General features: G+C 34.2%; 3 long non-coding RNA genes across 3 annotated transcripts; all 3 read left to right on the top strand.

The window, feature by feature from the left end:
* The first annotated feature begins 31 nt into the window (after positions 1 to 31).
* On the top strand, positions 32 to 3696 carry LOC147806866 (uncharacterized). Its single transcript, XR_015435738.1, has 4 exons — positions 32 to 42; positions 124 to 127; positions 183 to 325; positions 3310 to 3696. It is a non-coding gene; the product is annotated as an uncharacterized LOC147806866 (long non-coding RNA).
* Positions 3697 to 7239: 3543 nt separating this feature from the next.
* On the top strand, positions 7240 to 16192 carry LOC147806865 (uncharacterized). Its single transcript, XR_015435737.1, has 4 exons — positions 7240 to 7250; positions 8594 to 8630; positions 14364 to 14506; positions 15806 to 16192. It is a non-coding gene; the product is annotated as an uncharacterized LOC147806865 (long non-coding RNA).
* A 1958-nt stretch (positions 16193 to 18150) lies between these two features.
* On the top strand, positions 18151 to 18585 carry LOC147806864 (uncharacterized). The gene is made up of 3 exons (XR_015435683.1): positions 18151 to 18175; positions 18208 to 18349; positions 18448 to 18585. It is a non-coding gene; the product is annotated as an uncharacterized LOC147806864 (long non-coding RNA).
* The last annotated feature ends 9070 nt before the right edge of the window (positions 18586 to 27655 follow it).

The raw sequence follows: 27655 nt of genomic DNA, 5'->3' as shown, positions 1-27655 counted from the left end.
ATATAAGTGGATGAAAGAAAAGAGAAACACCATGAAAGGAAGGTAGAAGAAGAAAGTTCCGATTGCTGTAAAATTTCTTTTTAGGTATTGTAAAATGTATTTACAATACTTGCATCATTCAAGCCATGTTATATCGCTTAACATTGATGTGTAATGCAAGGTATGCGTTTTCTCTTTGATAGGGTTTTGAATGGAACGAGAAATGGAATGGAATCAGATGTAATGAGAGAAATCTCGAAATAGAAGTGGATGAAAGAAAAGAGAAACACCATGAAAGGAAGGGAGAAGAAGAAAGTTTTCTGATTGCTGTAAAATTTCTTGTCAGGTATTGTAAAATGTATTTACAATACTTGCATCATTCAAGCCATGTTATATCATATAGCATTGATGTGTAATGCAAGGTATGTGTTTTCTCTTTGATAGGGTTTGGAATGAAACGAGAAGTGGAATGGAATCAGATGTAATGAGAGGAATCTCGAAATAGAAGTGGATGAAAAGAGAAACACCATGAAAGGAAGGGAAAGGAAGAAAGTTTTCCGATTGCTGTAAAATTTCCTTTCAGGTATTGTAAAATGTTCTTACAATAAAAGCATTATTCAAGCCATGTTATATCATTTAACAATGATGTGTAATGCAAGGTATGTGTTTTCTCTTTGATAGGGTTCGGAATGGAACGAGAAGTGGAATGGAATCAGATGTAATGAGAGGAATCTCGAAATAGAAGTGGATGATAGAAATGAGAAACACCATGAAAGGAAGGGAGAAGAAGAAAGTTTTCCGATTGCTGTAAAATTTCTTTTTAGGTATTGTAAAATGTATTTACAATACATGCATCATTCAAGCCATGTTATATCACTTAACATTGATGTGTAATGCAAGGTATGTGTTTTCTCTTTGATAGGGTTTGGAATGGAACGAGAAGTGGAATGGAATAAGATATTATGAGAGAAATCTCGAAATAGAAGTCGATGAAAGAAAAGAGAAACACCATGAAAGGAAGGGAGAAGAAGAAAGTTTTCCGATTGCTGTAAAATTTCCTTTCAGGTATTGTAAAATGTATTTACAATACTTGCATCATTCAAGCCATGTTATATCACTTAACATTGATGTGTAATGCAAGGTATGTGTTTTCTCTTTGATAGGGTTTGGAATGGAACGAGAAGTGGAATGGAATCAGATGTAATGAGAGAAATCTCGAAATGGAAGTGGATGAAAGAAAAGAGAAACACCATGAAAGGAAGGGAGAAGAGGAAAGTTTTCCGATTGCTGGAAAATTTCTTTTCAGGTATTGTAAAATGTATTTACAATACTTGCATCATTCAAGCCATGTTATATCATTTAGCATTGATGTGTAATGCAAGGTATGTGTTTTCTCTTTGATAGGGCTCGGAATATAACGAGAAGTGGAATGGAATCAGATGTAATGAGAGGAATCTCGAAATAGAAGTGGATGAAAGAAAAGAGAAACACCATGAAAGGAAGAGAGAAGAAGAAAGTTTTCCGATTGCTGTAAAATTTCTTTTCAGGTATTGTAAAATGTTCTTACAATAAAAGCATTATTCAAGCCATGTTATATCACTTAACATTGATGTGTAATGCAAGGTATGTGTTTTCTCTTTGATAGGGTTTGGAATGGAACGAGAAGTGGAATGGAATAAGATGTAATGAGAGAAATCTCGAAATAAAAGTCGATGAAAGAAAAGAGAAACACCATGAAAGGAAGGGAGAAGAAGAAAGGTTTCCGATTGCTGTAAAATTTCTTTTCAGGTATTGTAAAATGTATTTACAATACTTGCATCATTCAAGCCATGTTATATCACTTAACATTGATGTGTATTGCAAGGTTTTGCGTTTTCTCTTTGATAGGGTTTGGAATGGAACGAGAAGTGGAATGGAATCAGATGTAATGAGAGAAATCTCGAAATAGAAGTGGATGAAAGATAAGAGAAACACCATGAAAGGAAGGGAGAAGAGGAAAGTTTTCCGATTGCTGTAAAATTTCTTTTTAGGTATTGTAAAATGTATTTACAATACTTGCATCATTCAAGCCATGTTATATCATTTAGCATTGATGTGTAATGCAAGGTATGTGTTTTCTCTTTGATAGGGCTCGGAATGGAACGAGAAGTGGAATGGAATCAGATGTAATGAGAGGAATCTCGAAATAGAAATGGATGAAAGAAAAGAGAAACATCATGAAAGGAAGGGAGAAGAAGAAAGTTTTCCGATTGCTGTAAAATTTCATTTCAGGTATTGTAATATGTATTTACAATACTTGCATCATTCAAGATATGTTATATCATTTAACATTGATGTGTAATGCAAGGTATGTGTTTTATATTTATAGGGTTCGGAATGGAACGAGAAGTGGAATGGAATCAGATGTAATGAGAGGAATCTCGAAATAGAAGTGGATGAAAGAAAAGAGAAACACCATGAAAGGAAGGGAGAAGAAGAAAGTTCCGATTGCTGTAAAATTTCTTTTTAGGTATTGTAAAATGTATTTACAATACTTGCATCATTCAAGCCATGTTATATCGCTTAACATTGATGTGTAATGCAAGGTATGTGTTTTCTCTTTGATAGGGTTTTGAATGGAACGAGAAATGGAATGGAATCAGATGTAATGAGAGAATTCTCGAAATAGAAGTGGATGAAAGAAAAGAGAAACACCATGAAAGGAAGGGAGAAGAAGAAAGTTTTCTGATTGCTGTAAAATTTCTTTTCAGGTATTGTAAAATGTATTTACAATACTTGCATCATTCAAGCCATGTTATATCATATAGCATTGATGTGTAATGCAAGGTATGTGTTTTCTCTTTCATAGGGTTTGGAATGAAACGAGAAGTGGAATGGAATCAGATGTAATGAGAGAAATCTCGAAATAGAAGTGGATGAAAGAAAAGAGAAACACCATGAAAGGAAGGGAGAATAAGAAAGTTTTCCGATTGCTGTAAAATTTCTTTTCAGGTATTGTAAAATGTATTTACAATACTTGCATCATTCAAGCCATGTTATATCATTTAGCATTGATGTGTAATGCAAGGTATGTGTTTTCTCTTTGATAGGGCTCGGAATGGAACGAGAAGTGGAATGGAATCAAATGTAATGAGAGGAATCTCGAAATAGAAGTGGATGAAAGAAAAGAGAAACTCCATGAAAGGAAGGGAGAACACGAAAGTTTTCTTATTGCTGTAAAATTTCTTTTCAGGTATTGCAAAATGTATTTACAATACTTGCATCATTCAAGCCATGTTATATCATTTAGCATTGATGTGTAATGCAAGGTATGTGTTTTCTCTTTGATAGGGTTCGGAATGAAACGAGAAGTGGAATGGAATCAGATGTAATGAGAGGAATCTCGAAATAGAAGTGGATGAAAGAAAAGAGAAACTCCATAAAGGGAAGGGAGAAGAAGAAAGTTTTCCGATTGCTGTAAAATTTCTTTTCAGGTATCGTAAAATGTATTTACAATACTTGCATCATTCAAGCCATGTTATATCAATTAACATTGATGTGTAATGCACGGTATGTGTTTTCTCTTTCATAGGTTTCGGAATGGAACGAGAAGTGGAATGGAATCAGATGTAATGACAGGAATCTCGAAATAGAAGTGGATGAACGAAAAGAGAAACACTACGAAAGGAAGGGAGAAGAAGAAAGTTTTCCGATTGCTGTAAAATTTCTTTTCAGGTATTGTAAAATGTATTTACAATACTTGCATCATTCAAACCATGTTATATCATTTAGCATTGATGTGTAATGCAAGGTATGTGTTTTCTCTTTGATAGGGTTCGGAATCGAACGAGAAGTGGAATGGAATCAGATGTAATGAGCGGAATCTCGAAATAGAAGTGGATGAAAGAAAAGAGAAACACCATGAAAGGAAGGGAGAAGAAGAAAGGTTTCCGCTTGCTGTAAAATTTCTTTTCAGGTATTGTAAAATGTATTTACAATACTTGCATCATTCAAGCCATGTTATATCATTTAACATTGATTTGTAATGCAAGGTATGTGTTTTCTCTTTGATAGGGTTTGGAATGGAACGAGAAGTGGAATGGAATCAGATGTAATGAGAGAAATCTCGAAATAGAAGTGGATGAAAGATAAGAGAAACACCATGAAAGGAAGGGAGAAGAGGAAAGTTTTTCGATTGCTGTAAAATTTCTTTTCAGGTATTGTAAAATGTATTTACAATACTTGCATCATTCAAGCCATGTTATATCATTTAGCATTGATGTGTAATGCAAGGTATGTGCTTTATCTTTGATATAGCTCGGAATGGAACGAGAAGTGGAATGGAATCAGATGTAATGAGAGGAATCTCGAAATAGAAGTGGATGAAAGAAAAGAGAAACACCATGAAAGGAAGGGAGAAGAAGAAAGTTCCGATTGCTGTAAAATTTCTTTTCAGGTATTGTAAAATGTTCTTACAATAAAAGCATTATTCAAGCCATGTTATATCATTTAACAATGATGTGTAATGCAAGGTATGTGTTTTCTCTTTGATAGGGTTTGGAATGGAACGAGAAGTGGAATGGAATAAGATGTAATGAGAGAAATCTCGAAATAGAAGTCGATGAAAGAAAAGAGAAACACCATGAAAGGAAGGGAGAAGAAGAAAGTTTTCCGATGGCTGTAAAATTTCTTTTCAGGTATTGTAAAATGTATTTACAATACTTGCATCATTCAAGCCATGTTATATCACTTAACATTGATGTGTAATGCAAGGTATGTGTTTTCTCTTTGATAGGGTTTGGAATGGAACGATAAGAGGAATGGAATCAGATGTAATGAGAGAAATCTCGAAATAGAAGTGGATGAAAGAAAAGAGAAACACCATGAAAGGAAGGGAGAGGAAGAAAGTTTTCCGATTGCTGTAAAATTTCTTTTCAGGTATCGTAAAATGTATTTACAATACTTGCATCATTCAAGCCATGTTATATCAATTAACATTGATGTGTAATGCGCGGTATGTGTTTTCTCTTTCACAGGTTTCGGAATGGAACGAGAAGTGGAATGGAATCAGATGTAATGACAGGAATCTCGAAATAGAAGTGGATGAACGAAAAGAGAAACACTACGAAAGGAAGGGAGAAGAAGAAAGTTTTCCGATTGCTGTAAAATTTCTTTTCAGGTATCGTAAAATGTATTTACAATACTTGCATCATTCAAACCATGTTATATCATTTAACAATGATGTGTAATGCAATTTATGTGTTTTCTCTTTGATAGGGTTCGGAATCGAACGAGAAGTGGAATGGAATCAGATGTAATGAGAGGAATCTCGAAATAGAAGTGGATGAAAGAAAAGAGAAACACCATGAAAGGAAGGGAGAAGAAGAAAGTTTTACGATTGCTGTAAAATTTCTTTTCAGGTATTGTAAAATGTATTTACAATACATGCATCATTCAAGCCGTGTTATATCATTTAACATTGATGTGTAATGCAAGGTATGTGTTTTCTCTTTGATAGGGTTCGGAATCGAACGAGAAGTGGAATGGAATCAGATGTAATGAGAGGAATCTCGAAATAGAAGTGGAAGAAAAGAGAAACACCATGAAAGGAAGGGAGAAGAAGAAAGTTTTCCGATTGCTGTAAAATTTCTTTTCAGGTATTGTAAAATGTATTTACAATACTTGCATCATTCAAGATATGTTATATCATTTAACATTGATGTGTAATGCAAGGTATGTGTTTTATATTTGATAGGGTTCGGAATGGAACGAGAAGTGGAATGGAATCAGATGTAATGAGAGGAATCTCGAAATAGAAGTGGATGAAAGAAAAGAGAAACACCATGAAAGGAAGGGAGAAGAAGAAAGTTCCGATTGCTGTAAAATTTCTTTTCAGGTATTGTAAAATGTTCTTACAATAAAAGCATTATTCAAGCCATGTTATATCATTTAACAATTATGTGTAATGCAAGGTATGTGTTTTCTCTTTGATAGGGTTCGGAATGGAACGAGAAGTGGAACGGAATCAGATGTAATGAGAGGAATCTCGAAATAGAAGTGGATGAAAGAAAAGAGAAACATCATGAAAGGAAGGGAGAAGAAGAAAGTTTTCTGATTGCTGTAAAATTTCTTTTTAGGTATTGTAAAATGTATTTACAATACATGCATCATTCAAGCCATGTTATATCACTTAACATTGATGTGTATTGCAAGGTATGTGTTTTCTCTTTGATAGGGTTTGGAATGGAACGAGAAGTGGAATGGAATAAGATGTAATGAGAGAAATCTCGAAATAGAAGTCGATGAAAGAAAAGAGAAACACCATGAAAGGAAGGGAGAAGAAGAAAGTTTTCCGATGGCTGTAAAATTTCTTTTCAGGTATTGTAAAATGTATTTACAATACTTGCATCATTCAAGCCATGTTATATCACTTAACATTGATGTGTAATGCAATTTATGTGTTTTCTCTTTGATAGGGTTCGGAATCGAACGAGAAGTGGAATGGAATCAGATGTAATGAGAGGAATCTCGAAATAGAAGTGGATGAAAGAAAAGAGAAACACCATGAAAGGAAGGGAGAAGAAGAAAGTTTTACGATTGCTGTAAAATTTCTTTTCAGGTATTGTAAAATGTATTTACAATACATGCATCATTCAAGCCATGTTATATCATTTAACATTGATGTGTAATGCAAGGTATGTGTTTTCTCTTTGATAGGGTTCGGAATCGAACGAGAAGTGGAATGGAATCAGATGTAATGAGAGGAATCTCGAAATAGAAGTGGAAGAAAAGAGAAACACCATGAAAGGAAGGGAGAAGAAGAAAGTTTTCCGATTGCTGTAAAATTTCTTTTCAGGTATTGTAAAATGTATTTACAATACTTGCATCATTCAAGATATGTTATATCATTTAACATTGATGTGTAATGCAAGGTATGTGTTTTATATTTGATAGGGTTCGGAATGGAACGAGAAGTGGAATGGAATCAGATGTAATGAGAGGAATCTCGAAATAGAAGTGGATGAAAGAAAAGAGAAACACCATGAAAGGAAGGGAGAAGAAGAAAGTTCCGATTGCTGTAAAATTTCTTTTCAGGTATTGTAAAATGTTCTTACAATAAAAGCATTATTCAAGCCATGTTATATCATTTAACAATGATGTGTAATGCAAGGTATGTGTTTTCTCTTTGATAGGGTTCGGAATGGAACGAGAAGTGGAACGGAATCAGATGTAATGAGAGGAATCTCGAAATAGAAGTGGATGAAAGAAAAGAGAAACATCATGAAAGGAAGGTAGAAGAAGAAAGTTTTCTGATTGCTGTAAAATTTCTTTTTAGGTATTGTAAAATGTATTTACAATACATGCATCATTCAAGCCATGTTATATCACTTAACATTGATGTGTATTGCAAGGTATGTGTTTTCTCTTTGATAGGGTTTGGAATGGAACGAGAAGTGGAATGGAATAAGATGTAATGAGAGAAATCTCGAAATAGAAGTCGATGAAAGAAAAGAGAAACACCATGAAAGGAAAGGAGAAGAAGAAAGTTTTCCGATGGCTGTAAAATTTCTTTTCAGGAATTGTAAAATATATTTACAATACTTGCATCATTCAAGCCATGTTATATCACTTAACATTGATGTGTAATGCAAGGTATGTGTTTTCTCTTTGATAGGGTTTGGAATGGAACGATAAGAGGAATGGAATCAGATGTAATGAGAGAAATCTCGAAATAGAAGTGGATGAAAGAAAAGAGAAACACCATGAAAGGAAGGGAGAGGAAGAAAGTTTTCCGATTGCTGTAAAATTTCTTTTCAGGTATCGTAAAATGTATTTACAATACTTGCATCATTCAAGCCATGTTATATCAATTAACATTGATGTGTAATGCACGGTATGTGTTTTCTCTTTGATAGGGATCGGAATCGAACGAGAAGTGGAATGGAATCAGATGTAATGAGAGGAATCTCGAAATAGAAGTGGATGAAAGAAAAGAGAAACACCATGAAAGGAAGGGAGAAGAAGAAAGTTTTACGATTGCTGTAAAATTTCTTTTCAGGTATTGTAAAATGTATTTACAATACATGCATCATTCAAGCCATGTTATATCATTTAACATTGATGTGTAATGCAAGGTATGTGTTTTCTCTTTGATAGGGTTTGGAATGGAACGAGAAGGGGAATGGAATCAGATGTAATGAGAGGAATCTCGAAATAGAAGTGGATGAAAGAAAAGAGAAACACCATGAAAGGAAGGGAGAAAAAGAAAGTTTTCCGATTGCTGTAAAATTTCTTTTCAGGTATTGTAAAATGTACATTACTTTCATCATTTAAGCCATGTTATATTATTTAACATTGATTTGTAATGCAAGGTATGTGTTTTCTCTTTGAAAGGGTTCGGAATGGAACGAGAAGTGGAATGGAATCAGATGTAATGAGAGGAATCTCGAAATAGAAGTGGATGAAAGAAAAGAGAAACACCATGAAAGGAAGAGAGAAGAAGAAAGTTTTCCGATTGCTGTAAAATTTCCTTTCAGGTATTGTAAAATGTTCTTACAATAAAAGCATTATTCAAGCCATGTTATATCATTTAACAATGATGTGTAATGCAAGGTATGTGTTTTCTCTTTGATAGGGTTCGGAATGGAAAGAGAAGTGGAACGGAATCAGATGTAATGAGAGGAATCTCGAAATAGAAGTGGATGAAAGAAAAGAGAAACATCATGAAAGGAAGGGAGAAGAAGAAAGTTTTCTGATTGCTGTAAAATTTCTTTTTAGGTATTGTAAAATGTATTTACAATACATGCATCATTCAAGCCATGTTATATCACTTAACATTGATGTGTATTGCAAGGTATGTGTTTTCTCTTTGATAGGGTTTGGAATGGAACGAGAAGTGGAATGGAATAAGATGTAATGAGAGAAATCTCGAAATAGAAGTCGATGAAAGAAAAGAGAAACACCATGAAAGGAAGGGAGAAGAAGAAAGTTTTCCGATGGCTGTAAAATTTCTTTTCAGGTATTGTAAAATGTATTTACAATACTTGCATCATTCAAGCCATGTTATATCACTTAACATTGATGTGTAATGCAAGGTATGTGTTTTCTCTTTGATAGGGTTTGGAATGGAACGATAAGAGGAATGGAATCAGATGTAATGAGAGAAATCTCGAAATAGAAGTGGATGAAAGAAAAGAGAAACACCATGAAAGGAAGGGAGAGGAAGAAAGTTTTCCGATTGCTGTAAAATTTCTTTTCAGGTATCGTAAAATGTATTTACAATACTTGCATCATTCAAGCCATGTTATATCAATTAACATTGATGTGTAATGCACGGTATGTGTTTTCTCTTTGATAGGGTTCGGAATCGAACGAGAAGTGGAATGGAATCAGATGTAATGAGAGGAATCTCGAAATAGAAGTGGATGAAAGAAAAGAGAAACACCATGAAAGGAAGGGAGAAGAAGAAAGTTTTACGATTGCTGTAAAATTTCTTTTCAGGTATTGTAAAATGTATTTACAATACATGCATCATTCAAGCCATGTTATATCATTTAACATTGATGTGTAGTGAGAGGTATGTGTTTTCTCTTTGATAGGGTTTGGAATGGAACGAGAAGGGGAATGGAATCAGATGTAATGAGAGGAATCTCGAAATAGAAGTGGATGAAAGAAAAGAGAAACACCATGAAAGGAAGGGAGAAGAAGAAAGTTTTCCGATTGCTGTAAAATTTCTTTTCAGGTATTGTAAAATGTACATTACTTTCATCATTTAAGCCATGTTATATTATTTAACATTGATTTGTAATGCAAGGTATGTGTTTTCTCTTTGAAAGGGTTCGGAATGGAACGAGAAGTGGAATGGAATCAGATGTAATGAGAGGAATCTCGAAATAGAAGTGGATGAAAGAAAAGAGAAACACCATGAAAGGAAGAGAGAAGAAGAAAGTTTTCCGATTGCTGTAAAATTTCCTTTCAGGTATTGTAAAATGTTCTTACAATAAAAGCATTATTCAAGCCATGTTATATCATTTAACAATGATGTGTAATGCAAGGTATGTGTTTTCTCTTTGATAGGGTTCGGAATGGAACGAGAAGTGGAACGGAATCAGATGTAATGAGAGGAATCTCGAAATAGAAGTGGATGAAAGAAAAGAGAAACACCATGAAAGGAAGGGAGAAGAAGAAAGTTTTCCGATTGCTGTAAAATTTCTTTTCAGGTATTGTAAAATGTATTTACAATACTTGCATCATTCAAGATATGTTATATCATTTAACATTGATGTGTAATGCAAGGTATGTGTTTTATATTTGATAGGGTTCGGAATGGAACGAGAAGTGGAATGGAATCAGATGTAATGAGAGGAATCTCGAAATAGAAGTGGATGAAAGAAAAGAGAAACACCATGAAAGGAAGGGAGAAGAAGAAAGTTCCGATTGCTGTAAAATTTCTTTTCAGGTATTGTAAAATGTATTTACAATACATGCATCATTCAAGCCATGTTATATCATTTAACATTGATGTGTAATGCAAGGTATGTGTTTTCTCTTTGATAGGGTTCGGAATGGAACGAGAAGTGGAATGGAATCAGATGTAATGAGAGGAATCTCGAAATAGAAGTGGATGAAAGAAAAGAGAAACACCATGAAAGGAAGGGAGAAGAAGAAAGTTCCGATTGCTGTAAAATTTCTTTTCAGGTATTGTAAAATGTTCTTACAATAAAAGCATTATTCAAGCCATGTTATATCATTTAACAATGATGTGTAATGCAAGGTATGTGTTTTCTCTTTGATAGGGTTCGGAATGGAACGAGAAGTGGAACGGAATCAGATGTAATGAGAGGAATCTCGAAATAGAAGTGGATGAAAGAAAAGAGAAACATCATGAAAGGAAGGGAGAAGAAGAAAGTTTTCTGATTGCTGTAAAATTTCTTTTTAGGTATTGTAAAATGTATTTACAATACATGCATCATTCAAGCCATGTTATATCACTTAACATTGATGTGTATTGCAAGGTATGTGTTTTCTCTTTGATAGGGTTTGGAATGGAACGAGAAGTGGAATGGAATAAGATGTAATGAGAGAAATCTCGAAATAGAAGTCGATGAAAGAAAAGAGAAACACCATGAAAGGAAGGGAGAAGAAGAAAGTTTTCCGATGGCTGTAAAATTTCTTTTCAGGTATTGTAAAATGTATTTACAATACTTGCATCATTCAAGCCATGTTATATCACTTAACATTGATGTGTAATGCAAGGTATGTGTTTTCTCTTTGATAGGGTTTGGAATGGAACGATAAGAGGAATGGAATCAGATGTAATGAGAGAAATCTCGAAATAGAAGTGGATGAAAGAAAAGAGAAACACCATGAAAGGAAGGGAGAGGAAGAAAGTTTTCCGATTGCTGTAAAATTTCTTTTCAGGTATCGTAAAATGTATTTACAATACTTGCATCATTCAAGCCATGTTATATCAATTAACATTGATGTGTAATGCACGGTATGTGTTTTCTCTTTGATAGGGTTCGGAATCGAACGAGAAGTGGAATGGAATCAGATGTAATGAGAGGAATCTCGAAATAGAAGTGGATGAAAGAAAAGAGAAACACCATGAAAGGAAGGGAGAAGAAGAAAGTTTTACGATTGCTGTAAAATTTCTTTTCAGGTATTGTAAAATGTATTTACAATACATGCATCATTCAAGCCATGTTATATCATTTAACATTGATGTGTAATGCAAGGTATGTGTTTTCTCTTTGATAGGGTTTGGAATGGAACGAGAAGGGGAATGGAATCAGATGTAATGAGAGGAATCTCGAAATAGAAGTGGATGAAAGAAAAGAGAAACACCATGAAAGGAAGGGAGAAGAAGAAAGTTTTCTGATTGCTGTAAAATTTCTTTTTAGGTATTGTAAAATGTATTTACAATACATGCATCATTCAAGCCATGTTATATCACTTAACATTGATGTGTATTGCAAGGTATGTGTTTTCTCTTTGATAGGGTTTGGAATGGAACGAGAAGTGGAATGGAATAAGATGTAATGAGAGAAATCTCGAAATAGAAGTCGATGAAAGAAAAGAGAAACACCATGAAAGGAAGGGAGAAGAAGAAAGTTTTCCGATGGCTGTAAAATTTCTTTTCAGGTATTGTAAAATGTATTTACAATACTTGCATCATTCAAGCCATGTTATATAACTTAACATTGATGTGTAATGCAAGGTATGTGTTTTCTCTTTGATAGGGTTTGGAATGGAACGATAAGAGGAATGGAATCAGATGTAATGAGAGAAATCTCGAAATAGAAGTGGATGAAAGAAAAGAGAAACACCATGAAAGGAAGGGAGAGGAAGAAAGTTTTCCGATTGCTGTAAAATTTCTTTTCAGGTATCGTAAAATGTATTTACAATACATGCATCATTCAAGCCATGTTATATCATTTAACATTGATGTGTAATGAGAGGTATGTGTTTTCTCTTTGATAGGGTTTGGAATGGAACGAGAAGGGGAATGGAATCAGATGTAATGAGAGGAATCTCGAAATAGAAGTGGATGAAAGAAAAGAGAAACACCATGAAAGGAAGGGAGAAGAAGAAAGTTTTACGATTGCTGTAAAATTTCTTTTCAGGTATTGTAAAATGTATTTACAATACATGCATCATTCAAGCCATGTTATATCATTTAACATTGATGTGTAATGAGAGGTATGTGTTTTCTCTTTGATAGGGTTTGGAATGGAACGAGAAGGGGAATGGAATCAGATGTAATGAGAGGAATCTCGAAATAGAAGTGGATGAAAGAAAAGAGAAACACCATGAAAGGAAGGGAGAAGAAGAAAGTTTTCCGATTGCTGTAAAATTTCTTTTCAGGTATTGTAAAATGTACATTACTTTCATCATTTAAGCCATGTTATATTATTTAACATTGATTTGTAATGCAAGGTATGTGTTTTCTCTTTGAAAGGGTTCGGAATGGAACGAGAAGTGGAATGGAATCAGATGTAATGAGAGGAATCTCGAAATAGAAGTGGATGAAAGAAAAGAGAAACACCATGAAAGGAAGAGAGAAGAAGAAAGTTTTCCGATTGCTGTAAAATTTCCTTTCAGGTATTGTAAAATGTTCTTACAATAAAAGCATTATTCAAGCCATGTTATATCATTTAACAATGATGTGTAATGCAAGGTATGTGTTTTCTCTTTGATAGGGTTCGGAATGGAACGAGAAGTGGAACGGAATCAGATGTAATGAGAGGAATCTCGAAATAGAAGTGGATGAAAGAAAAGAGAAACACCATGAAAGGAAGGGAGAAGAAGAAAGTTTTCCGATTGCTGTAAAATTTCTTTTCAGGTATTGTAAAATGTATTTACAATACTTGCATCATTCAAGATATGTTATATCATTTAACATTGATGTGTAATGCAAGGTATGTGTTTTATATTTGATAGGGTTCGGAATGGAACGAGAAGTGGAATGGAATCAGATGTAATGAGAGGAATCTCGAAATAGAAGTGGATGAAAGAAAAGAGAAACACCATGAAAGGAAGGGAGAAGAAGAAAGTTCCGATTGCTGTAAAATTTCTTTTCAGGTATTGTAAAATGTTCTTACAATAAAAGCATTATTCAAGCCATGTTATATCATTTAACAATGATGTGTAATGCAAGGTATGTGTTTTCTCTTTGATAGGGTTCGGAATGGAACGAGAAGTGGAACGGAATCAGATGTAATGAGAGGAATCTCGAAATAGAAGTGGATGAAAGAAAAGAGAAACATCATGAAAGGAAGGGAGAAGAAGAAAGTTTTCTGATTGCTGTAAAATTTCTTTTTAGGTATTGTAAAATGTATTTACAATACATGCATCATTCAAGCCATGTTATATCACTTAACATTGATGTGTATTGCAAGGTATGTGTTTTCTCTTTGATAGGGTTTGGAATGGAACGAGAAGTGGAATGGAATAAGATGTAATGAGAGAAATCTCGAAATAGAAGTCGATGAAAGAAAAGAGAAACACCATGAAAGGAAGGGAGAAGAAGAAAGTTTTCCGATGGCTGTAAAATTTCTTTTCAGGTATTGTAAAATGTATTTACAATACTTGCATCATTCAAGCCATGTTATATCACTTAACATTGATGTGTAATGCAAGGTATGTGTTTTCTCTTTGATAGGGTTTGGAATGGAACGATAAGAGGAATGGAATCAGATGTAATGAGAGAAATCTCGAAATAGAAGTGGATGAAAGAAAAGAGAAACACCATGAAAGGAAGGGAGAGGAAGAAAGTTTTCCGATTGCTGTAAAATTTCTTTTCAGGTATCGTAAAATGTATTTACAATACTTGCATCATTCAAGCCATGTTATATCAATTAACATTGATGTGTAATGCACGGTATGTGTTTTCTCTTTGATAGGGTTCGGAATCGAACGAGAAGTGGAATGGAATCAGATGTAATGAGAGGAATCTCGAAATAGAAGTGGATGAAAGAAAAGAGAAACACCATGAAAGGAAGGGAGAAGAAGAAAGTTTTACGATTGCTGTAAAATTTCTTTTCAGGTATTGTAAAATGTATTTACAATACATGCATCATTCAAGCCATGTTATATCATTTAACATTGATGTGTAATGCAAGGTATGTGTTTTCTCTTTGATAGGGTTTGGAATGGAACGAGAAGGGGAATGGAATCAGATGTAATGAGAGGAATCTCGAAATAGAAGTGGATGAAAGAAAAGAGAAACACCATGAAAGGAAGGGAGAAGAAGAAAGTTTTCCGATTGCTGTAAAATTTCTTTTCAGGTATTGTAAAATGTACATTACTTTCATCATTTAAGCCATGTTATATTATTTAACATTGATTTGTAATGCAAGGTATGTGTTTTCTCTTTGAAAGGGTTCGGAATGGAACGAGAAGTGGAATGGAATCAGATGTAATGAGAGGAATCTCGAAATAGAAGTGGATGAAAGAAAAGAGAAACACCATGAAAGGAAGAGAGAAGAAGAAAGTTTTCCGATTGCTGTAAAATTTCCTTTCAGGTATTGTAAAATGTTCTTACAATAAAAGCATTATTCAAGCCATGTTATATCATTTAACAATGATGTGTAATGCAAGGTATGTGTTTTCTCTTTGATAGGGTTCGGAATGGAACGAGAAGTGGAACGGAATCAGATGTAATGAGAGGAATCTCGAAATAGAAGTGGATGAAAGAAAAGAGAAACATCATGAAAGGAAGGTAGAAGAAGAAAGTTTTCTGATTGCTGTAAAATTTCTTTTTAGGTATTGTAAAATGTATTTACAATACATGCATCATTCAAGCCATGTTATATCACTTAACATTGATGTGTAATGCAAGGTATGTGTTTTCTCTTTGATAGGGTTTGGAATGGAACGAGAAGTGGAATGGAATAAGATGTAATGAGAGAAATCTCGAAATAGAAGTCGATGAAAGAAAAGAGAAACACCATGAAAGGAAGGGAGAAGAAGAAAGTTTTCCGATGGCTGTAAAATTTCTTTTCAGGTATTGTAAAATGTATTTACAATACTTGCATCATTCAAGCCATGTTATATCACTTAACATTGATGTGTAATGCAAGGTATGTGTTTTCTCTTTGATAGGGTTTGGAATGGAACGAGAAGAGGAATGGAATCAGATGTAATGAGAGAAATCTCGAAATAGAAGTGGATGAAAGAAAAGAGAAACACCATGAAAGGAAGGGAGAAGAAGAAAGTTTTCCGATTGCTGTAAAATTTCTTTTCAGGTATCGTAAAATGTATTTACAATACTTGCATCATTCAAGCCATGTTATATCAATTAACATTGATGTGTAATGCACGGTATGTGTTTTCTCTTTCACAGGTTTCGGAATGGAACGAGAAGTGGAATGGAATCAGATGTAATGACAGGAATCTCGAAATAGAAGTGGATGAACGAAAAGAGAAACACTACGAAAGGAAGGGAGAAGAAGAAAGTTTTCCGATTGCTGTAAAATTTCTTTTCAGGTATTGTAAAATGTATTTACAATACTTGCATCATTCAAACCATGTTATATCATTTAACAATGATGTGTAATGCAAGGTATGTGTTTTCTCTTTGATAGGGTTCGGAATCGAACGAGAAGTGGAATGGAATCAGATGTAATGAGAGGAATCTCGAAATAGAAGTGGATGAAAGAAAAGAGAAACACCATGAAAGGAAGGGAGAAGAAGAAAGTTTTCCGATTGCTGTAAAATTTCTTTTCAGGTATTGTAAAATGTACATTACTTTCATCATTTAAGCCATGTTATATTATTTAACATTGATTTGTAATGCAAGGTATGTGTTTTCTCTTTGAAAGGGTTCGGAATGGAACGAGAAGTGGAATGGAATCAGATGTAATGAGAGGAATCTCGAAATCGAAGTGGATGAAAGAAAAGAGAAACACCATGAAAGGAAGAGAGAAGAAGAAAGTTTTCCGATTGCTGTAAAATTTCCTTTCAGGTATTGTAAAATGTTCTTACAATAAAAGCATTATTCAAGCCATGTTATATCATTTAACAATGATGTGTAATGCAAGGTATGTGTTTTCTCTTTGATAGGGTTCGGAATGGAACGAGAAGTGGAACGGAATCAGATGTAATGAGAGGAATCTCGAAATAGAAGTGGATGAAAGAAAAGAGAAACATCATGAAAGGAAGGGAGAAGAAGAAAGTTTTCTGATTGCTGTAAAATTTCTTTTTAGGTATTGTAAAATGTATTTACAATACATGCATCATTCAAGCCATGTTATATCACTTAACATTGATGTGTAATGCAAGGTATGTGTTTTCTCTTTGATAGGGTTTGGAATGGAACGAGAAGTGGAATGGAATAAGATGTAATGAGAGAAATCTCGAAATAGAAGTCGATGAAAGAAAAGAGAAACACCATGAAAGGAAGGGAGAAGAAGAAAGTTTTCCGATGGCTGTAAAATTTCTTTTCAGGTATTGTAAAATGTATTTACAATACTTGCATCATTCAAGCCATGTTATATCACTTAACATTGATGTGTAATGCAAGGTATGTGTTTTCTCTTTGATAGGGTTTGGAATGGAACGAGAAGAGGAATGGAATCAGATGTAATGAGAGAAATCTCGAAATAGAAGTGGATGAAAGAAAAGAGAAACACCATGAAAGGAAGGGAGAAGAAGAAAGTTTTCCGATTGCTGTAAAATTTCTTTTCAGGTATCGTGAAATGTATTTACAATACTTGCATCATTCAAGCCATGTTATATCAATTAACATTGATGTGTAATGCACGGTATGTGTTTTCTCTTTCACAGGTTTCGGAATGGAACGAGAAGTGGAATGGAATCAGATGTAATGAGAGGAATCTCGAAATAGAAGTGGATGAAAGAAAAGAGAAACACCATGAAAGGAAGGGAGAAGAAGAAAGTTTTACGATTGCTGTAAAATTTCTTTTCAGGTATTGTAAAATGTATTTACAATACATGCATCATTCAAACCATGTTATATCATTTAACATTGATGTTTAATGCAAGGTATGTGTTTTCTCTTTGATAGGGTTCGAAATCGAACGAGAAGTGGAATGGAATCAGATGTAATGAGAGGAATCTCGAAATAGAAGTGGAAGAAAAGAGAAACACCATGAAAGGAAGGGAAAAGAAGAAAGTTTTCCGATTGCTGTAAAATTTCTTTTCAGGTATTGTAAAATGTATTTACAATAATTGCATCATTTAAGCCATGTTATATCATTTAACATTGATTTGTAATGCAAGGTATGTGTTTTCTCTTTGAAAGGGTTCGGAATGGAACGAGAAGTGGAATGGAATCAGATGTAATGAGAGGAATCTCGAAATAGAAGTGGATGAAAGAAAAGAGAAACACCATGAAAGGAAGAGAGAAGAAGAAAGTTTTCCGATTGCTGTAAAATTTCTTTTCAGGTATTGAAAAATGTTCTTACAATAAAAGCATTATTCAAGCCATGTTATATCACTTAACATTGATGTGTAATGCAAGGTATGTGTTTTCTCTTTGATAGGGTTTGGAATGGAACGAGAAGTGGAATGGAATAAGATGTAATGAGAGAAATCTCGAAATAGAAGTCGATGAAAGAAATGAGAAACACCATGAAAGGAAGGGAGAAGAGGAAAGTTTTCCGATTGCTGTAAAATTTCTTTTCAGGTATTGTAAAATGTATTTACAATACTTGCATCATTCAAGCCATGTTATATCATTTAACTCTGATGTGTAATGCAAGGTATGTGTTTTCTCTTTGATAGGGTTGGAATGGAACGAGAAGTGGAATGGAATCAGATTTAATGAGAGGAATCTCGAAATAGAAGTGGATGAAAGAAAAGAGAAACACCATGAAAGGAAGGGAGAAGAAAAAAGTTTTCCGATTGCTGTAAAATTTCTTTTTAGGTATTATAAAATGTATTTACAATACTTGCATCAATCAAGCCATGTTATATCATTTAACATTGATGTGTAATGCTAGGTATGTGTTTTCTCTTTGATAGGGATCGGAATGGAACGAGAAGTGGAATGGAATCAGATGTAATGAGAGGAATCTCGAAATAGAAGTGGATGAAGGAAAAAAGAAACACCATGAAAGGAAGGGAGAAGAAGAAAGTTTTCCGATTGCTGTAAAATTACTTTTCAGGTATTGTAAAATGTATTTACAATACATGCATCATTCAAACCATGTTATATCATTTAACATTGATGTGTAATGCAAGGTATGTGTTTTCTCTTTGATAGGGTTCGAAATCGAACGAGAAGTGGAATGGAATCAGATGTAATGAGAGGAATCTCGAAATAGAAGTGGAAGAAAAGAGAAACACCATGAAAGGAAGGGAAAAGAAGAAAGTTTTCCGATTGCTGTAAAATTTCTTTTCAGGTATTGTAAAATGTATTTACAATACTTGCATCATTTAAGCCATGTTATATCATTTAACATTGATTTGTAATGCAAAGTATGTGTTTTCTCTTTGAAAGGGTTCGGAATGGAACGAGAAGTGGAATGGAATCAGATGTAATGAGAGGAATCTCGAAAAAAAAGTGGATGAAAGAAAAGAGAAACACCATGAAAGGAAGAGAGAAGAAGAAAGTTTTCCGATTGCTGTAAAATTTCCTTTCAGGTATTGTAAAATGTTCTTACAATAAAAGCATTATTCAAGCCATGTTATATCATTTAACAATGATGTGTAATGCAAGGTATGTGTTTTCTCTTTGATAGGGTTCGGAATTTATCGAGAAGTGGAATGGAATCAGATGTAATGAGAGGAATCTCGAAATAGAAGTGGATGAAAGAAAAGAGAAACACCATGAAAGGAAGGGAGAAGAAGAAAGTTTTCCGATTGCTGTAAAATTTCTTTTTAGGTATTGTAAAATGTATTTACAATACATGCATCATTCAAGCCATGTTATATCACTTAACATTGATGTGTAATGCAAGGCATGTGTTTTCTCTTTGATAGGGTTCGGAATCGAACGAGAAGTGGAATGGAATCAGATGTAATGAGAGGAATCTCGAAATAGAAGTGGAAGAAAAGAGAAACACCATGAAAGGAAGGGAAAAGAAGAAAGTTTTCCGATTGCTGTAAAATTTCTTTTCAGGTATTGTAAAATGTATTTACAATACTTGCATCATTTAAGCCATGTTATATCATTTAACATTGATTTGTAATGCAAAGTATGTGTTTTCTCTTTGAAAGGGTTCGGAATGGAACGAGAAGTGGAATGGAATCAGATGTAATGAGAGGAATCTCGAAAAAAAAGTGGATGAAAGAAAAGAGAAACACCATGAAAGGAAGAGAGAAGAAGAAAGTTTTCCGATTGCTGTAAAATTTCCTTTCAGGTATTGTAAAATGTTCTTACAATAAAAGCATTATTCAAGCCATGTTATATCATTTAACAATGATGTGTAATGCAAGGTATGTGTTTTCTCTTTGATAGGGTTCGGAATTTATCGAGAAGTGGAATGGAATCAGATGTAATGAGAGGAATCTCGAAATAGAAGTGGATGAAAGAAAAGAGAAACACCATGAAAGGAAGGGAGAAGAAAGAAAGTTTTCCGATTGCTGTAAAATTTCTTTTTAGGTATTGTAAAATGTATTTACAATACATGCATCATTCAAGCCATGTTATATCACTTAACATTGATGTGTAATGCAAGGCATGTGTTTTCTCTTTGATAGGGTTTGGAATGGAACGAGAAATGGAATGGAATAAGATGTTATGAGAGAAATCTCGAAATAGAAGTCGATGAAAGAAAAGAGAAACACCATGAAAGGAAGGGAGAAGAAGAAAGTTTTCCGATTGCTGTAAAATTTCTTTTCAGGTATTGTAAAATGTATTTACAATACTTGCATCATTCAAGCCATGTTATATCACTTAACATTGATGTGTAATGCAAGGTATGTGTTTTCTCTTTGATAGGGTTTGGAATGGAACGAGAAGTGGAATGGAATCAGATGTAATGAGAGAAATCTCGAAATGGAAGTGGATGAAAGAAAAGAGAAACACCATGAATGGAAGGGAGAAGAGGAAAGTTTTCCGATTGCTGTAAAATTTCTTTTCAGGTATTGTAAAATGTATTTACAATACTTGCATCATTCAAGCCATGTTATATCATTTAGCATTGATGTGTAATGCAAGGTATGTGTTTTCTCTTTGATAGGGCTCGGAATATAACGAGAAGTGGAATGGAATCAGATGTAATAAGAGGAATCTCGAAATAGAAGTGGATGAAAGAAAAGAGAAACACCATGAAAGGAAGAGAGAAGAAGAAAGTTTTCCGATTGCTGTAAAATTTCTTTTCAATTATTGTAAAATGTTCTTATAATAAAAGCATTATTCAAGCCATGTTATATCACTTAACATTGATGTGTAATGCAAGGTATGTGTTTTCTCTTTGATAGGGTTTGGAATGGAACGAGAAGTGGAATGGAATAAGATGTAATGAGAGAAATCTCGAAATAGAAGTCGATGAAAGAAAAGAGAAACACCATGAAAGGAAGGGAGAAGAGGAAAGTTTTCCGATTGCTGTAAAATTTCTTTTCAGGTATTGTAAAATGTATTTACAATACTTGCATCATTCAAGCCATGTTATATCATTTAGCATTGATGTGTAATGCATGGTATGTGTTTTCTCTTTGATAGGGCTCGGAATGGAACGAGAAGTGGAATGGAATCAGATGTAATGAGAGGAATCTCGAAATAGATGTGGATGAAAGAAAAGAGAAACACCATGAAAGAAAGGGAGAAGAAGAAAGTTTTCCGATTGCTGTAAAATTTCTTTTCAGGTATTGTAAAATGTATTTACAATACTTGCATCATTCAAGATATGTTATATCCTTTAACATTGATGTGTAATGCAAGGTATGTGTTTTCTCTTTGATAGGGTTTGGAATGGAACGAGAAGTGGAATGGAATCAGATGTAATGAGAGAAATCTCGAAATGGAAGTGGATGAGAGAAAAGAGAAACACCATGAATGGAAGGGAGAAGAGGAAAGTTTTCCGATTGCTGTAAAATTTCTTTTCAGGTATTGTAAAATGTATTTACAATACTTGCATCATTCAAGCCATGTTATATCATTTAGCATTGATGTGTAATGCAAGGTATGTGTTTTCTCTTTGATAGGGCTCGGAATATAACGAGAAGTGGAATGGAATCAGATGTAATGAGAGGAATCTCGAAATAGAAGTGGATGAAAGAAAAGAGAAACACCATGAAAGGAAGAGAGAAGAAGAAAGTTTTCCGATTGCTGTAAAATTTCTTTTCAGGTATTGTAAAATGTTCTTACAATAAAAGCATTATTCAAGCCATGTTATATCACTTAACATTGATGTGTAATGCAAGGTATGTGTTTTCTCTTTGATAGGGTTTGGAATGGAACGAGAAGTGGAATGGAATAAGATGTAATGAGAGAAATCTCGAAATAGAAGTCGATGAAAGAAATGAGAAACACCATGAAAGGAAGGGAGAAGAAGAAAGTTTTCCGATTGCTGTAAAATTTCTTTTCAGGTATTGTAAAATGTATTTACAATACTTGCATCATTCAAGCCATGTTATATCACTTAACATTGATGTGTAATGCAAGGTATGTGTTTTCTCTTTGATAGGGTTTGGAATGGAACGAGAAGTGGAATGGAATCAGATGTAATGAGAGAAATCTCGAAATGGAAGTGGATGAAAGAAAAGAGAAACACCATGAATGGAAGGGAGAAGAGGAAAGTTTTCCGATTGCTGTAAAATTTCTTTTCAGGTATTGTAAAATGTATTTACAATACTTGCATCATTCAAGAAATGTTATATCATTTAGCATTGATGTGTAATGCAAGGTATGTGTTTTCTCTTTGATAGGGCTCGGAATATAACGAGAAGTGGAATGGAATCAGATGTAATGAGAGGAATCTCGAAATAGAAGTGGATGAAAGAAAAGAGAAACACCATGAAAGGAAGAGAGAAGAAGAAAGTTTTCCGATTGCTGTAAAATTTCTTTTCAGGTATTGTAAAATGTTCTTACAATAAAAGCATTATTCAAGCCATGTTATATCACTTAACATTGATGTGTAAAACAAGGTATGTGTTTTCTCTTTGATAGGGTTTGGAATGGAACGAGAAGTGGAATGGAATAAGATGTAATGAGAGAAATCTCGAAATAGAAGTCGATGAAAGAAAAGAGAAACACCATGAAAGGAAGGGAGAAGAGGAAAGTTTTCCGATTGCTGTAAAATTTCTTTTCAGGTATTGTAAAATGTATTTACAATACTTGCATCATTCAAGTCATGTTATATCATATAGCATTGATGTGTAATGCAAGGTATGTGTTTTCTCTTTGATAGGGTTCGGAATGAAACAAGAAGTGGAATGGAATCAGATGTAATGAGAGGAATCTCGAAATAGAAGTGGATGAAAGAAAAGAGAAACACCATAAAAGGAAGGGAGATGAAGAAAGTTTTCCGATTGCTGTAAAATTTCTTTTCAGGTATTGTAAAATGTTCTTACAATAAAAGCATTATTCAAGCCATGTTATATCATTTAACAATGATGTGTAATGCAAGGTATGTGTTTTCTCTTTGATAGGGTTCGGGATGGAACGAGACGTGGAACGGAATCAGATGTAATGAGAGGAATCTCGAAATAGAAGTGGATGAAAGAAAAGAGAAACACCATGAAAGGAAGGGTGAAGAATAAAGTTTTCCGATTGCTGTAAAATTTCTTTTTAGGTATTGTAAAATGTATTTACAATACATGCATCATTCAAGCCATGTTATATCACTTAACATTGATGTGTAATGCAAGGTATGTGTTTTCTCTTTGATAGGGTTTGGAATGGAACGAGAAGTGGAATGGAATCAGATGTAATGAGAGAAATCTCGAAATAGAAGTGGATGAAAGAAAAGAGAAACACCATGAAAGGAAGGGAGAAGAAGAAAGTTTTCCGATTGCTGTAAAAATTTCTTTTCAGGTATTCTAAAATGTATTTACAATACTTGCATCATTCTAGCCATGTTATATCATTTAGCATTGATGTGTAATGCAAGGTATGTGTTTTCTCTTTGATAGGGCTCGGAATGGAACGAGAAGTGGAATGGAATCAGATGTAATGAGAGGAATTTCGAAATAGAAGTGGATGAAAGAAAAGAGAAACACCATGAAAGGAAGGGAGAGGAAGAAAGTTTTCCGATTGCTGTAAAATTTCTTTTCAGGTATTGTAAAATGTATTTACAATACTTGCATCATTCAAGCCATGTTATATCATTTAACATTGATGTGTAATGCAAGGTATGTGTTTTCTCTTTGATAGGGCTCGGAATGGAACGAGAAGTGGAATGGAATCAGATGTAATGAGAGGAATCTCGAAATAGAAGTGGATGAAAGAAAAGAGAAACACCGTGAAAGGAAGGGAGAAGAAGAAAGTTCCGATTGCTGTAAAATTTCTTTTTAGGTATTGTAAAATGTATTTACAATACTTGCATCATTCAAGCCATGTTATATAAATTAACATTGATGTGTAATGCACGGTATGTGATTTCTCTTTCATAGGTTTCGGAATGGAACGAGAAGTGGAATGGAATCAGATGTAATGAGAGAAATCTCGAAATAGAAGTCGATGAAAGAAAAGAGAAACACCATGAAAGGAAGGGAGAAGAGGAAAGTTTTCCGATTGCTGTAAAATTTCTTTTCAGGTATTGTAAAATGTTCTTACAATAAAAGCATTATTCAAGCCATGTTATATCACTTAACATTGATGTGTAATGCAAGGTATGTGTTTTCTCTTTGATAGGGTTTGGAATGGAACGAGAAGTGGAATGGAATAAGATGTAATGAGAGAAATCTCGAAATAGAAGTCGATGAAAGAAAAGAGAAACACCATGAAAGGAAGGGAGAAGAGGAAAGTTTTCCGATTGCTGTAAAATTTCTTTTCAGGTATTGTAAAATGTATTTACAATACTTGCATCATTCAAGCCATGTTATATCATTTAGCATTGATGTGTAATGCATGGTATGTGTTTTCTCTTTGATAGGGCTCGGAATGGAACGAGAAGTGGAATGGAATCAGATGTAATGAGAGGAATCTCGAAATAGATGTGGATGAAAGAAAAGAGAAACACCATGAAAGGAAGGGAGAAGAAGAAAGTTCTCCGATTGCTGTAAAATTTCTTTTCAGGTATTGTAAAATGTATTTACAATACTTGCATCATTCAAGATATGTTATATCCTTTAACATTGATGTGTAATGCAAAGTATGTGTTTTATATTTGATAGGGTTCGGAATGGAACGAGAAGTGGAATGGAATCAGATGTAATGAGAGGAATCTCGAAATAGAAGTGGATGAAAGAAAAGAGAAACACCATGAAAGGAAGGGAGAAGAAGAAAGTTCCGATTGCTGTAAAATTTCTTTTTAGGTATTGTAAAATGTATTTACAATACTTGCATCATTCAAGCCATGTTATATCGCTTAACATTGATGTGTAATGCAAGGTATGTGTTTTCTCTTTGATAGGGTTTGGAATGGAACGAGAAGTGGAATGGAATAAGATGTAATGAGAGAAATCTCGAAATAGAAGTCGATGAAAGAAAAGAGAAACACCATGAAAGGAAGGGAGAAGAGGAAAGTTTTCCGATTGCTGTAAAATTTCTTTTCAGGTATTGTAAAATGTATTTACAATACTTGCATCATTCAAGCCATGTTATATCATTTAGCATTGATGTGTAATGCATGGTATGTGTCTTCTCTTTGATAGGGCTCGGAATGGAACGAGAAGTGGAATGGAATCAGATGTAATGAGAGGAATCTCGAAATAGAAGTGGATGAAAGAAAAGAGAAACACCATGAAAGGAAGGGAGAAGAAGAAAGTTCCGATTGCTGTGAAATTTCTTTTTAGGTATTGTAAAATGTATTTACAATACTTGCATCATTCAAGCCATGTTATATCGCTTAACATAGATGTGTAATGCAAGGTATGTGTTTTCTCTTTGATAGGGTTTTGAATGGAACGAGAAGTGGAATGGAATCAGATGTAATGAGAGAAATCTCGAAATAAAAGTGGATGAAAGAAAAGAGAAACACCATGGAAGGAAGGGAGAAGAAGAAAGTTTTCCGATTGCTGTAAAATTTCTTTTTAGGTATTGTAAAATGTATTTACAATACATGCTTCATTCAAGCCATGTTATATCACTTAACATTGATGTGTAATGCAAGGTATGTGTTTTCTCTTTGATAGGGTTTGGAATGGAACGAGAAGTGGAATGGAATAAGATGTAATGAGAGAAATCTCGAAATAGAAGTCGATGAAAGAAAAGAGAAACACCATGAAAGGAAGGGAGAAGAAGAAAGTTTTCCGATGGCTGTAAAATTTCTTTTCAGGTATTGTAAAATGTATTTACAATACTTGCATCATTCAAGCCATGTTATATCACTTAACATTGATGTGTAATGCAAGGTATGTGTTTTCTCTTTGATAGGGTTTGGAATGGAACGAGAAGTGGAATGGAATCAGATGTAATGAGAGAAATCTCGAAATAGAAGTGGATGAAAGAAAAGAGATACACCATGAAAGGAAGGGAGAAGAAGAAAGTTTTCCGATTGCTGTAAAATTTCTTTTCAGGTATTCTAAAATTTATTTACAATACTTGCATCATTCTAGCCATGTTATATCATTTAGCATTGATGTGTAATGCAAGGTATGTGTTTTCTCTTTGATAGGGCTCGGAATGGAACGAGAAGTGGAATGGAATCAGATGTAATGAGAGGAATTTCGAAATAGAAGTGGATGAAAGAAAAGAGAAACACCATGAAAGGAAGGGAGAAGAAGAAAGTTTTCCGATTGCTGTAAAATTTCTTTTCAGGTATTGTAAAATGTATTTACAATACTTGCATCATTCAAGCCATGTTATATCATTTAACATTGATGTGTAATGCAAGGTATGTGTTTTCTCTTTGATAGGGCTCGGAATGGAACGAGAAGTGGAATGGAATCAGATGTAATGAGAGGAATCTCGAAATAGAAGTGGATGAAAGAAAAGAGAAACACCGTGAAAGGAAGGGAGAAGAAGAAAGTTCCGATTGCTGTAAAATTTCTTTTTAGGTATCGTAAAATGTATTTACAATACTTGCATCATTCAAGCCATGTTATATTAATTAACATTGATGCGTAATGCACGGTATGTGTTTTCTCTTTCATAGGTTTCGGAATGGAACGAGAAGTGGAATGGAATCAGATGTAATGACAGGAATCTCGAAATAGAAGTGGATGAACGAAAAGAGAAACACTACGAAAGGAAGGGAGAAGAAGAAAGCTTTCCGATTGCTGTAAAATTTCTTTTCAGGTATTGTAAAATGTATTTACAATACTTGCATCATTCAAACCATGTTATATCATTTAACATTGATGTGTAATGCAAGGTATGTGTTTTCTCTTTGATAGGGTTCAAGATATGTTCATCAAGATATGTTATATCATTTAACATTGATGTGTAATGCAAGGTGTGGGGAGAGTAGTTACAGACCATGTCAACCGTCATCTATGAAAAGGTACCCCGACATAAAGTCGAGTTAACATGTCTTATATACTAGTGAATTGTAGTTGTAATTTTGTAGTGGTAGATACGCTACAGTACTCCCCCACCAGAATTATATCTGTGATAGAATTCGATGAATGAATACCACTAGTTGAATCATTGCTGTTTTTGTGCGGTTGAGCCGGGAGAGCTGTATTAAGATCACCGTACTTTTTGAGTGCTGAATGTGAGAGGTGTATTAACTTCACGGTCGTAGTCGCTCCTGTGTTGCCTTTAGCAGTCGAGTGTATGCAGGCCGACGTTGTGTGCTCGAGACTGAGTAGCAACAGTGCGAGGAGGTGGATAATGTTGCAGTCACAAGTAGCAAGTCAACTATTCAATGTGGACCATCCAACGAAGTAGGCGTTACTGCCGATGTAAGCGTATCCAGATCAAAGTGGGCGTTTTTTTGCCAAGGTAGGCGTGTTCACATCACGTCCGAAGGTCACCAATGTGGGGAAAGTAGTTACAGACCATGTCAACCGTCATCTATGAAAAGGTACCCCGACATAAAGTCGAGTTAACATGTCTTATATACTAGTGAATTGTAGTTGTAATTTTGTAGTGGTAGATACGCTACACAAGGTATGTGTTTTATATTTGATAGGGTTCGGAATGGAACGAGAAGTGGAATGGAATCAGATGTAATGAGAG

The sequence above is a fragment of the Parasteatoda tepidariorum genome, chromosome 7, assembly GCF_982258835.1.
Source record: "Parasteatoda tepidariorum strain Cologne lab strain chromosome 7, Ptep-v5.0, whole genome shotgun sequence".
NCBI classification, from domain to species: Eukaryota; Metazoa; Arthropoda; class Arachnida; order Araneae; family Theridiidae; genus Parasteatoda; species Parasteatoda tepidariorum.
The sequence above is the reverse complement of the archived record's forward strand: the minus strand, read 5'-3'. Positions and strand labels throughout refer to the sequence as shown.